An 11,911-nucleotide genomic window follows, 5' to 3' on the forward strand; every position below is an offset into this window, starting at 1 on the left:
TTTTGTCAATATAGTCAAAGCCATCTACCACAAGCCCAAGGCAAGTATCATTCTCAATGGTGGAAAAACTAAAAGCCTTCCCTCTAAGATCAGGCACAAGACAAGGTTGTCCACTTTCACCACTCCTATTCAATATAGTACTGGAAGTCCTGGCCATTGCAGTTAGGCAAGAGAAAGGTATTAAGGGTATACAGTTAGGAAAGGAAGAGGTCAAGCTATCACTATTTGCAGATGATATGATACTATACTTAGAAAACCCTAAATACTCTACAGAAAAGCACCTAGAAACAATAGATCAGTTTAGTAAAGTGGCAGGCTACAAAATCAACACCCCAAATCCCATGGCTTTCTTATATACAAATAACGAAAGAGAAGAAAGAGATATTAAAAAAAAATCCCGTTCACAATAGTACCTCAGAAAATCAAGTACCTTGGAATCATCCTAACCAAAGAGATGAAGGGCCTATACAAGGAAAATTACAAAACACTACTTCAAGAAATAAAAGAGGACACCAGGAAATGGAGACATATCCCCCGCTCATGGATAGGGAGGATTAGCATTATCAAAATGGCAATACTGCCCAAAGCACTGTACAAATTCGATGCGGTCCCTCTCAGGATATCCATGACATTTTTCAAAGAAATAGACAAAACACTCCCGAAATTCATATGGAATCATAAACCCCCACGAATAGTGAAAGCAATCCTTGGGAAAAAGAAGATGGGTGGCATCACCCTCCCCAAATTCAAATTGTACTACAGAGCAGTAGTAATTAAGACAGCATGTTACTGGGATAGAAACAGATCTGCAGACCAAAGTAACGGAGTTTAATATCCTGTCACAGACCCCCAAATATATGACCACTTAATCTTTAATAAAGGAGGAAAAAATGTAAAGTGGAACAAGAAAAACTTCTTCAACAAGTGGTGCTGGGATAACTGGATAGCTACCTGCAAAAAATGAAATCTGACCTCTCTCTAATGCCAGGCACAAAAGTCAGATCAAAGTAAATTAAAGACCTCAATATCAGACATGAATCTGTAATGTACATAGAGGAAAAGGTAGGCAGAACTCTCCATGACATTGAAGCTAAAAGCATCTTTAAAGGACAAAACAGCACTGACTATGCAAGAGGAAGCAAACATAAACAAACTACACCAAACTAAGTAGCTTCTGCACTTCAAAAGAAACAGTGACCAAAATACAAAAAGAGCCCACAGAATGGGAAAGAATATTTACCCAATACCCATCCTCTTGTGGGCTGGGTGCTGTTCACTTCTTTAGTGACGAAGCGGTGTGTCGAATTTCGGAAAGGAGAATGCTGGGAACAACATATCTATCCTGTGGAATTTGGTATGTGGGCAGGTGGATGTGGCTATCGAAGAGATCTGAATAGAATTCATAGATAATCTTCTTCATTGCTCTTCTAGAAGATAGATCCATCAGGACATCGGAGGGCAGTCATCTTGGTTTTGTAGTTGGCGAAGGACGGGCGGGCTTTGCAAATGCTTTTCCTGGCTTTCTGCTGCGTCTGCCAGCACTCTTGCTATCTTTCTTTGAGGTCTTCCTTTATAGCTTCTCTGCACTGCTTTGCGAGCTTGGACATTGGATTGCAGTTGCCTGAGGCTTGCGTCAAGCTACATTGGTGAATGAGCTCAAGAGTTTTCAAAGGCGTCTTTTTTTTCCCCTGAGCTTCACTGTTCGGCAACTACACCACCTCCGCTTTGCTGATGACATTGTTTTAATAACACCAAACATCAGCCAAGCGGCACAAATGCTGGCCGACTTTGACCGTGAGTGTGGAAAGGTAGGACTACAGCTGAATCTTACGAAGACAATGTTTATGAGAAACAGCCTTGTTCCTGACGCTCCATTCGCTCTCAATGGAACAACCATCTCCGAATGCAACAGCTATGTGTACCTAGGTCGAGAGGTCAACATGACAAATGACCTGGCACCCGAGCTGCGCAGGAGGAAGAGAGCGGCTTGGAACGCCTTCAAGAATGTTGAAGAAATAGCTAAGAGGACGAAGAACCTCCGGCTCCAGGCGCATCTCTTTGATTCCACTGTTCTTCCTGCATTAACATATGCCTCAGAGACCTGGGTCCTATGCAAACAAGATGAGAACGCTATTCAGGTCTCCCAAAGAAGAATAGAAAGAGCTATGCTTGGAATATCACGTTTCACTCAAATGAGAGAGAGAATCCGGAGTTCTGACATCCGTCTACGATCAAGAATCAGGGACGCTGTCTCATATGCCAAGGTGTCGAAAATCAGATGGGCTGGTCACGTAATGAGATTTAAAGACGACCGTTGGACTAGAGCTGTTACCGACTGGAATCCACGGGATGTCAAAAGACGGCGTGGCCGCCCACCTTCCAGATGGTCAGACTTCTTTGTCAAGATCATGAACGATCGGTTTGAGGCTCTTCATGTTCCCAGAGCGAACAGATGCCATTGGGCTACACTAGCACGCGACAGGGACAAATTGAGACGTTACTGGCGCCCGCTCGAGCAAATCGACGACTAACGGGAAGTTAAGTGATTAAGTGATTAAGTGAGCTTCACTGTTTATTTTGCTGCTTGAAACCTAAGTGACAGTATGCCACTATAATTATGGGGTTTCTTCTAAACTTTTACTACACTGCAGGCACAGAAATATGCGTACACATATTTTGGAGAATTGAAATTTTGCAAAATGCAGCAAACATTTTATTTTATACATGAGAAAAGGAAGTGTTCAAAAGAATATACATTTCAAGTTATTGCAGATTATTTGTGAGAGGAATTTCTGCAGGTAAAACATGTTTAATTTTAACCAACAGTATCATGTCAGTGTATTTAAAATCATGACAAAAATCTTTCTGGTCATGTTGCCCATGACAAATTACTATGATGTTTTATGTTTAGGGTAAGATGTCACTATGCATAAATCCCATGGCATTTTGTTTTTCTTCTGATGATTAAAGCTGTTTTTCTTGGGATAAATGCAGCAGCAAAACACAAACCAGTTGATCAAAAAAAGCACTTCTGCCATAACTCCAATAATTTTCAGGACACATCAACCGACAGTAGTTTTGCCATTCCCAGTTCTTTAAAGGATTACATCTCTGCACTGTTGCCTTAAGTAAGATGTAAAAGCTTGTTCTCTATTAGTCAGTTTACTGACTACAGACTACTTTCTGTGCTGTGCACATTTGAATTTCCAAAGCATATATTTTGAGAGAATTTAGTTGGTTGGTCCATTTATTTAGTGCAGTATACCAAGAACCACCCCTCTTCTGATGATCCAGTTCAAGGAGTTGGTTGACTTGATCAATTCTGCCATGAATAGTGTTATCCAATATGCACTGCACCAGCAAGCTCTCCACATCAGCTGTATCTATGTTTAACTCCTTAGAAATTAAAGGAATATTAATTATTGTGTAAGGATTAATTAATTTTATGGGCACTTCAATGTGTTCTCGTATGAAAGGGTCATCCACAATGTTGCTGTGATTTGTTTTCAGAATTTTTTCAAATTCAGTGATGTCATTATTCTGATAGGGACTTACTACATTTGTCATTGTTAAAATTTCTGGATCATTTTTGTATGGCTTAGCCTCCTGTGAGTAAAAAAGATTTATTCCAGATTTCATTAACATATTTTATAAGGTAAAGGTAAAGGCCCTCCCGTTGATCGTCGATTTGCTCGAGCGGGCCCAGTAACGTCTCCATTGGAGACTTTGTTTTTACTGTGTCTGGCATATCGAATACTCTCGGTAGCTTGCCGGGCTCTCAGAGAGGGGCGGAGGAATCGAACTCGGGTTGGCCATGTTGGCCGCTTGTAAGGCGAACGCCCTACCCGCTGTGCTATCGCTCCAGCCACCCCTCTTGGAGAGCCTGGCAAGCTACCGAGAGTATCTCGCCCGCACGGCAGAGCCTGGCAAGTTCCCCGTGACGTATTCGATGTGCCAGACACAGTAACAACAAAGTCTCCAATGGAGACGTTACTGGGTCCGCTCGAGCAAATAGATGAACAACGGGAGGGCCTTTACCTTAAACATATTTTATAAGACCAAATATTTTAAGCAAGTGGTTCATCGTGGACTTCCATATTCATCATAATTCTTGAAAGATTCAAAAAAATTAGTGTGTGCCTTTTCAAATTCATCTTCTCTCAAGTGCATTTTACCACCACATTATCTAATGACTCCCATGATTAGTGGATGAGGAATGGCAGACTTGATATGAAGTGACTCTTCATAGAGTGCTTTAAGTTTTTTATTTTTATGTGCTGTGTACATCTGAATTTCCAAAGCATATATTTCTAATAACTGTGTACTTTTTTTTAGGTCATCTTCTCCATCATCAGTCTGGCAGGACTGATGTAATTGGCGTAAATTTTTTTTGAAGCTTTTCGTACTCCTCTCATTCTAAATACAGTTTCCCAAGCTTTGTGTTTGTCTTAAACCACAGTCTATCATTCTTAGCATCTTTCAAAACTTTCAGTGTTGTTTTATAGAATTCCTGCAGTAAATCCATATGCTTAGAAGTGAAGATATAATCAAGTATAGAATTAATGGACTTTTCTGAATAATTTCTTGTGACTGCACTCCGAATATAGGTCAATAGTTGCTTATATCTGTTCATCATTTCTGGAAAGTTTGTCAACTTGAAGTTAATCTTAATCATTTGTTCCAGTGCTTTAAATCTCCATTCTCCTTTTTCACCTTCAAGTTCTAACACCTTTTGGAAACTGCTCAATGCTGCATTTGGCTTATCCTCTTTTAATGCTTTGGAATTATAGTACTGATTTTCCAAATCCACATTTGGCTCTGAATTACTGTCTTCGGAATATTCCAGGTCGTAGTCCTCCTCATCATTGCACACAAAATCATCCTCCATGTCAGACATATTGACCGGGCAGACAGGCGTCTTTTTGTGGCTATCTCTCTCTCGGCATTCCTCGCACAATCATGGTGGTGCTGAACCAGTCGATTGAATTTTCAGTCAAAGTTGTCAATGATAGCATCTTCCCATGTTGCCACAATAGTGTCAAAGAGCTCCCAGTTGGTGGTCGTTCTGGTAGTTCTCTTAAACTTTGCAGCTCTTTCTCCCCACTCTGTGAAGTAGAATTTTGCATGAAGAGTTGGTGGTCCAATCCTGTTTGGAATTTCGGGAAAACAGCGATATCGGTCAGGAAAAATCGTCAATTGAATATGATGTGTTCAATTTCATTGTGGAACCATCCACCGGTTTTTAAAAATTTATATTTATATTCATATAATATATATTATATTTTTTATAATTTTATTTATAGAATCGCCATGAAAGCAGTTACAAAGCTTTCAGGTTTAAATCTTGGTCATACAATGATGAAACACCCATCCCTTCACCAGTCCACATTTTCCACCACCAAAACCCCCAGTATAGCCCCGATTCCACACCCTCCCCCTACCTGTTGGCAGATGATTTCCACAGCACTCTCTCTCTACTTTGATTACATTCAATATTTCAACACCATAATTACCATTGTTATTTGGGATTTTACCCCAACAATCAGATATGTTAAAAAGGCAACATTAGGGGCTGGAGCGATAGCACAGTGGGTAGGGCATTTGCCTTGCAAGTGGCAGACCCAGTTTCAATTCCCAGCATCCCATACGGTCCCCTGAGCACCGCCAGGTGCACTCAGTAATTCCTGAGTGCAGAGCCAGGAGAATTCCTGTGCATCTCCAGGTGTGACCACCCTCCCCCAAAAAAGAAAAGGCAACATTAGAAAATTTGCTTTCTATTGCTGATTATGAATAGCATATGATGTCATTTTGGAATTCTGAATTTTTTAAAATTTTATTGAATCACCGTGAGAAAGTTACAATCTTTCATGTTTGGGTCACTATCACACAATGATCAAACATCAGGATATCTCCACCAGTGCACATTCCCCACCACCAATCTCCCCAGTATCGCCCCCTTCCACACCCTTTCCTTGCCTCAATGGCCGGCAATATTCTCCATACTCTCTTTGCTTTTGGGCATTATGGTTTGCAATACAGTCACTGAGAGATCACCATGTTTGGTCCATTATCTACTTTCAGCAATTTTAATAATTAAATCTGGAGGGATTTCTGCCAAAAGCAGAAATAATTCCGAGATTTATTTCTGAATCTCTGGGATCGTGGCTGTTATTCAGTTTGATCAGCAGCCCGAGGGCACAAGCTTGATGCATCTCTTACTGTGCCTGTACAAAATGACTAATATTAAGATGAATGTTTAAATGGCTTTGGACTAAGTAAAGAAGAAACACACCCCTAGATGGTATTTTGCCCTTGAGAGGATCTCCTGGCTGCAGGAGATTAGCAGGAAGGGCTTTCATATGATGATTGTGTTACTGGGCCTGGGTGTAGCTTCTACTCCCAATACTTGGAGGTTGGTTGAGACTGAGGTTGTGATATCTAGTGCAGAGGGATTAGCATGGGGGGACAGGTGGAGACGGGAATGAGGGGCAGTGTGAGAATGGAATGGGGCACTTAGTGAGACTGGAACAGGAGCGCGAGGAGAATGGAATAAGCGGCCACTGATCACCAACCAGTCTGGTGTCCCTGTTCCCTTTCTCAAGCATCTGTTGGTGGCGATGCATGATGGGCGATACAGCAGACTGGGATGGGAAAGCGGTTCAAGGTCACCGAATGCATGCGACAGGTGAGAAAGACCACCACCACGCCACAAATCACTATCTAGCTCTTTAGAATTTTGTGTGGGGATCCCAAGAAGGCTTTTAATGTCATTGGCCTTGCCATTATTTCAGCAGTAATTTGATTCATTACCTCAGTGCATTGCTTTAGGTATTGCTTGGGAAATAGATGACTGGAGCCACAATTAAGTTAACATTAGCACGTGTGGTTCAGGGTAGACAGGGAACTCTAGAGTTAGTTCAGTGTAAGAGTACACTGCATGATTTCCATGAAATATGAAAGAATGAAGTATATAATATGGCTTTGTGCTTCTGAGTGGGGAAAAATGTCAGCTCCAAGCAGTGGGTTCTTGGCAGGCTTGTCATGTTCACTTTGAGCAATAGAAGGGCAAGTGGATAGGGAAAAAGTTACCTCCAACTGTTAAGATTTTCTGACCTAGTTGATAGGGCAAGAAAGGGAGATCCTGAGCTAAGATAATTTGTTTTAATTTTCAATAATATACTATCATAATCAAGTCAGTTTTCCCAGAAAATATTTATATAAAATATACAAACTTTCAGTGAAACACTTCTAAAGAAGTTAATAACTATGTATAAATACCTATATATTTATCTAATAGCAATTGAGTTTGTGTTTTTTTTAATTAATCCCCATGAGACACAGTTACAGACTTACAAATTTCCATGATTACATTTCAGTCATACAAATCGAGTGATCGAGTGATGGGTGATCGAGTGTTCATCCCTCCACCAAAGCCCATCTCTACCACCAATGTCCCCAGTATCCCTACTGCCATCCCTACCCAATTTCCCCCTCCCCACCTCTGTGGCAGGCATATTCCTTTTAACTCTCTCTCTTCTTTTGGGTGTTACGGTTTGCAACACAGGTACAAAGTGACAATCATGTTTGGTCTATAGTCTACTTTCAGCATGCATCTCCCATCCTGAGCAAGCCTTCCAACCATTATTTACTTAGTGGTTCCTTCTCTATCCCAGCTGCCTTTTCCCCCAGCATGTGAGGCCAGCTTTCAAGCCATGAAGCAATCCTCCTGGCCCTTATCTTTACTAACCTTGGATGTTAGTTTACCATTTGCTCGAGCGGGCCCAGTAACGTCTCCATTGGAGACTTTGTTGTTACTGTGTCTGGCATATCGAATATGTCACGGGGAGCTTGCCAGGCTCTGCCGTGCGGGCGAGATACTCTCGGTAGCTTGCTGGGCTCTCCGAGAGGGGCGGAGGAATCGAACTCGGGTCGGCCATGTTGGCCGCGTGTAAGGCGAACGCCCTACCCATTATGTTACTTTATATTCCAGAAATGAGTGCAGTTATTCTATGTCTGTTCCTCTCTCTCTAACTCATTTCACTTGGCATGATACTTTCCATGTCGATCCACTTATATGCAAATTTTATTATTTCATCTTTTCTAACAGGTGTATAGTATTCCACTGTGTAGATGTACCAAAGTTTTTTAACCAGTCATTTATTCTCAGGCACTTGTTTTTTTTTCCAGATTCTGGCTATAGTAAATAATGCTGCAATAAACATACAAATGCAGATGACATTTCTGCTGTGTTTTTTGCATCTCTGAGATATATTCCCAGAAGCGGTATTGCTGGGTCAAATGGGGACTCAATTTCTAGCTTTTTGAGAAACCTTCATGTTGTTTTCCAAAAGGGCTGAACCAGTTGGCATTCTCACCAGCAGTGAAGGAGCGTCCCCTTCTCCCCACATCCACGCCAACACTGGTTTCTTTTGTTCTTTTGGATGTATGCCTGTCTCTGTGGTATGAGATGATATCTCATTGTTGTTTTGATCTGCATCTCCTTGATATTAGTGATGAAGAGCACTTTTCATATGCCTTTTGGTCATGACGTTCTTCAAAGAAATTGATCCTGAAATTCATATGGAAAAATAATCTCCTACAAATAGCTAAAGCAATTCTTGGGGAAAAAAAGATGGGAGGCATTACCTTCCTCACCTCAAACAAAATGGTAATAATTAAAACAGCATGATGTTGGAACACAGAACCTTGGACCAATGGAATAGGGTTGAATATCCTTACACACTAAGAAAATGATGGTTGGAGGAATCGATCGGGATGGGAGAGGTGTGCTGAAAGTAGATAAAGGACCAAACATGATAACCTCTCAGTATCTGCATTGCAAACCATAATGCCCCAAAGTAGAGATATGGGGAATACTGTCTGCATGGAGGCAGTGGGAGGGTGGAAAATGTGGGGGTATGCTGGGAACATTGCTGGTGGGGTATGTGCACTGGTGGAGGGATGGGTGTTTGATCACTATGTGATTGTAACTCAAACATGAAAGCTTGTAACTATTTCTCACGGTGGATCAATAAAATAAAAAAAAAGAAAGAAATGACATCTGTAACTATATGTTCTTTGCAGCACTGTTCACAATAGCCCAAATCTGGAAATAACCCAAGTGCCCGAAAACAGATTACTGGTTAAAGAAACTTTGGTACATCTACACAATGCTATAGAATGATTAAACAAACATTAATTATGACGTAAAGGCCCTCCCGTTGATCGTCGATTTGCTCGAGCGGGCCCAGTAACGTCTCCAATGGAGACTTTGTTGTTACTGTGTCTGGCATATCGAATACTCTCGGTAGCTTGCCGGGCTCTCCGAGAGGGGCGGAGGAATCGAACTCGGGTTGGCCATGTTGGCCGCTTGTAAGGCGAACGCCCTACCCGCTGTGCTGACATAAGCTTAAGTTATATAATTTTTTCTATGGATATATAAAATTGCTTTAAGATGTCACAAAAACATCTACTTTTATTACTACTACTTTTAAGTCTATACAATCACTTGGTCACTTGACATCCCGTTACTCATTGGTTTGCTCCAGGAGGCGCCAGTAACGTCTCCATTCGTCCCTGACTTTCAATGGCTTGGCAAATGAGACAACTTCCATGATTCTTGGGATCATTGACAGAGGTCGGAACTCTGGGTTCTTTCTCTCATTTGAGTGAAGTGTGATACACCAAGCATAGCTCTTCTGATTCCTCTTTGAGAGACACGAATAGCATTCTCATCCTGTTTTTGTAGGGCCCAGGGCTCTGAGGTCTATCTTAATGCAGGAAGAACAGTGGAATCGAAGAGATGTGCCAAGAGCTGGAGGTTCTTCGTCCCCTTAGCTATTTCTTTGACACTCTTAAAGGCATTCCAAGCAGTTCTCTTCCTCCTGCCTAACTCAGGTGCCAAGTCATTCATCGTGTTGACTTCTTGACCTAGGTACACATAACTGTTACATTCGGAGGTGTTTGTTATGTTGAGAGCAAATGGAACATCAGGAATGAGACTGTTTCTCATAAACATTGTCTTCATGAGATTCAGCTGTAGTTTGACCTTTCCACACCCATAGTTGAAATTGGCCAGCATTTGTGCTGCTTGGCTAATGTTTGGCGTTATTAGAACTATGTCATCAGCAAAGCAGAGGTGGTGTAGTTGCCGACCGTCTATCTTCACTCCCTTTCCTTCCCATTCCAGTCGACGCATGATGTTTTTGAGGGTGGCACTGAAGAGTTTTGGTGAAATGGTATCACCCTGCCTAACCCCTCTCTTGACATGAATGATCACTTATTTGTAGAATGGTGAAATCCTGGTAGTGAATCCGTAATACAGCTCACAGAGGATCCTGCAGTTTTGAGTTTGAACGCCCTGATTGGCTAGGGCTTCGATGACCGCTTCCATCTCAACAGAATCAAAGGCCTTCTTTAAATCAATGAACGTTAGACAGAGTGGCATCTTGAACTCCCGAGAAACCTCAATGAGCTTGGTTATCTTATGAATATGTTCGATCATGCTGAATCCTTTGCAGAACCCAGCTTGCTCAAATGTTTGTCCTTCATCTAGTGTTCTGCCAACCCTATTCAGAATGACTCGAGTGAACAGTTTGTAGACGACAGACAACAGGCAGATTGGGTGGTAGTTCCCAATGTTATGGATGTCTCACTTCTTGTACACTAGTACAGTCCTGTTTTCCACTGGGACGGAATCTTGCATTCAGACAGATAGTGTTCGAAGAGTCAAACCAGTGTATTGATGAGTACCAATGGCAGATTCTTCAGGTGTTTGGGTCTGACCTTGTTTACGCCAGGTGATGTTCACTTCTTTACTGACGAAATGGCATGTCAGATTTCAGAAGGCAGAATGTTGAGAACAACATATCCATCCTGCGGAATTTGGTATGTGATCAGGTGTACATGGGTATCAAAGAGATCTGAGTAGAAGTCATGGATAATCATCTCCATTGCCCTCTGGAAGATGTGATAGATCCATCAGGATGTTGGAGGGCAGTCATTTTGGTCTTGTAGTTGGCAAAGGTCAGGCAGGCGTTGCAAATGCTTTCCCCGGCTTCTGCCACATCTGCCAGCACTGCTGCTCTTCTCTTTTTGAAGTCTTCTTTGATCACTTCTCTGCACTGCTTTGCGAACTCGGATGTTAGCTTGTGGTTGCCTGAGGCTTGCACCAAACCACGTTGGTGAATAAGCTCAAGAATTTTCAAAGACAGGTGTCTTTTTGTGGCTATATCTCTCTTGGTGTTCCTCACTCAATCATGGAGGTACTGAACCAGTCAATCGTATTCCTCGTCAATGTTGTCAATGAAGGCATCCTCCTATGTTGCTACAATAGTGCCAAAGAGCTCCCAGTTGGTGGTCATTCTGGGAGTTTTCTTCTTAAACTTTGCAGCCCCTTCTCTCCACTCCATGAAGTAGAATTTTGCATGAAGGACATGGTGGTTCTATCCCGTTTGGAATTTTGGGACAACAGCGATATCGGTCAGGCAAAACTATCAGTTGAATAGGATGTGGTCAATTTCGTTGTGGAACCATCCACCGCGAGACTCCAAAGTTCAACGTTTATATTCTGCCTTTTGGAATTGTGAGTTACCATGGATGGTCTTTGTTGACATGATGAACTCAGACAGTCTCTCACCCTGTTCGTTCCATTCTAGGCCATTGGTCCCGATGTGGAGTTCTTTGGCTGATCTTCTCGGTCCTATCTTGGCATTAACATCACCGACAGTGATCTTGTAGAAGGTGTGGTCTTCTTTATAGAACTTCTCCAGCTCCGTGTAGAACTTCTCAATTTCTCCTTCATCATAATTGGATGTTGGTGCTTAGACAAGGAAAATAGAAACTGCCAGCAGTGAGCCGCATATATTCAAGTGTAATCTTCCAATTCGGGTTGTTAGGCATTTGAATGAAT

The 11,911-nt window shown here is 41.9% G+C and overlaps 1 pseudogene; it reads right to left on the reverse strand.

The window, feature by feature from the left end:
* Window positions 1-3,162: 3,162 nt before the first annotated feature.
* LOC130027142 (COP9 signalosome complex subunit 2-like) lies at window positions 3,163-4,897 on the reverse strand (annotated as a pseudogene).
* Window positions 4,898-11,911: the final 7,014 nt, after the last annotated feature.

Source organism: Sorex fumeus, unplaced genomic scaffold (assembly GCF_029834395.1).
Source record: "Sorex fumeus unplaced genomic scaffold, SorFum_2.1 ptg000036l, whole genome shotgun sequence".
Classification (NCBI taxonomy): Eukaryota; Metazoa; Chordata; class Mammalia; order Eulipotyphla; family Soricidae; genus Sorex; species Sorex fumeus.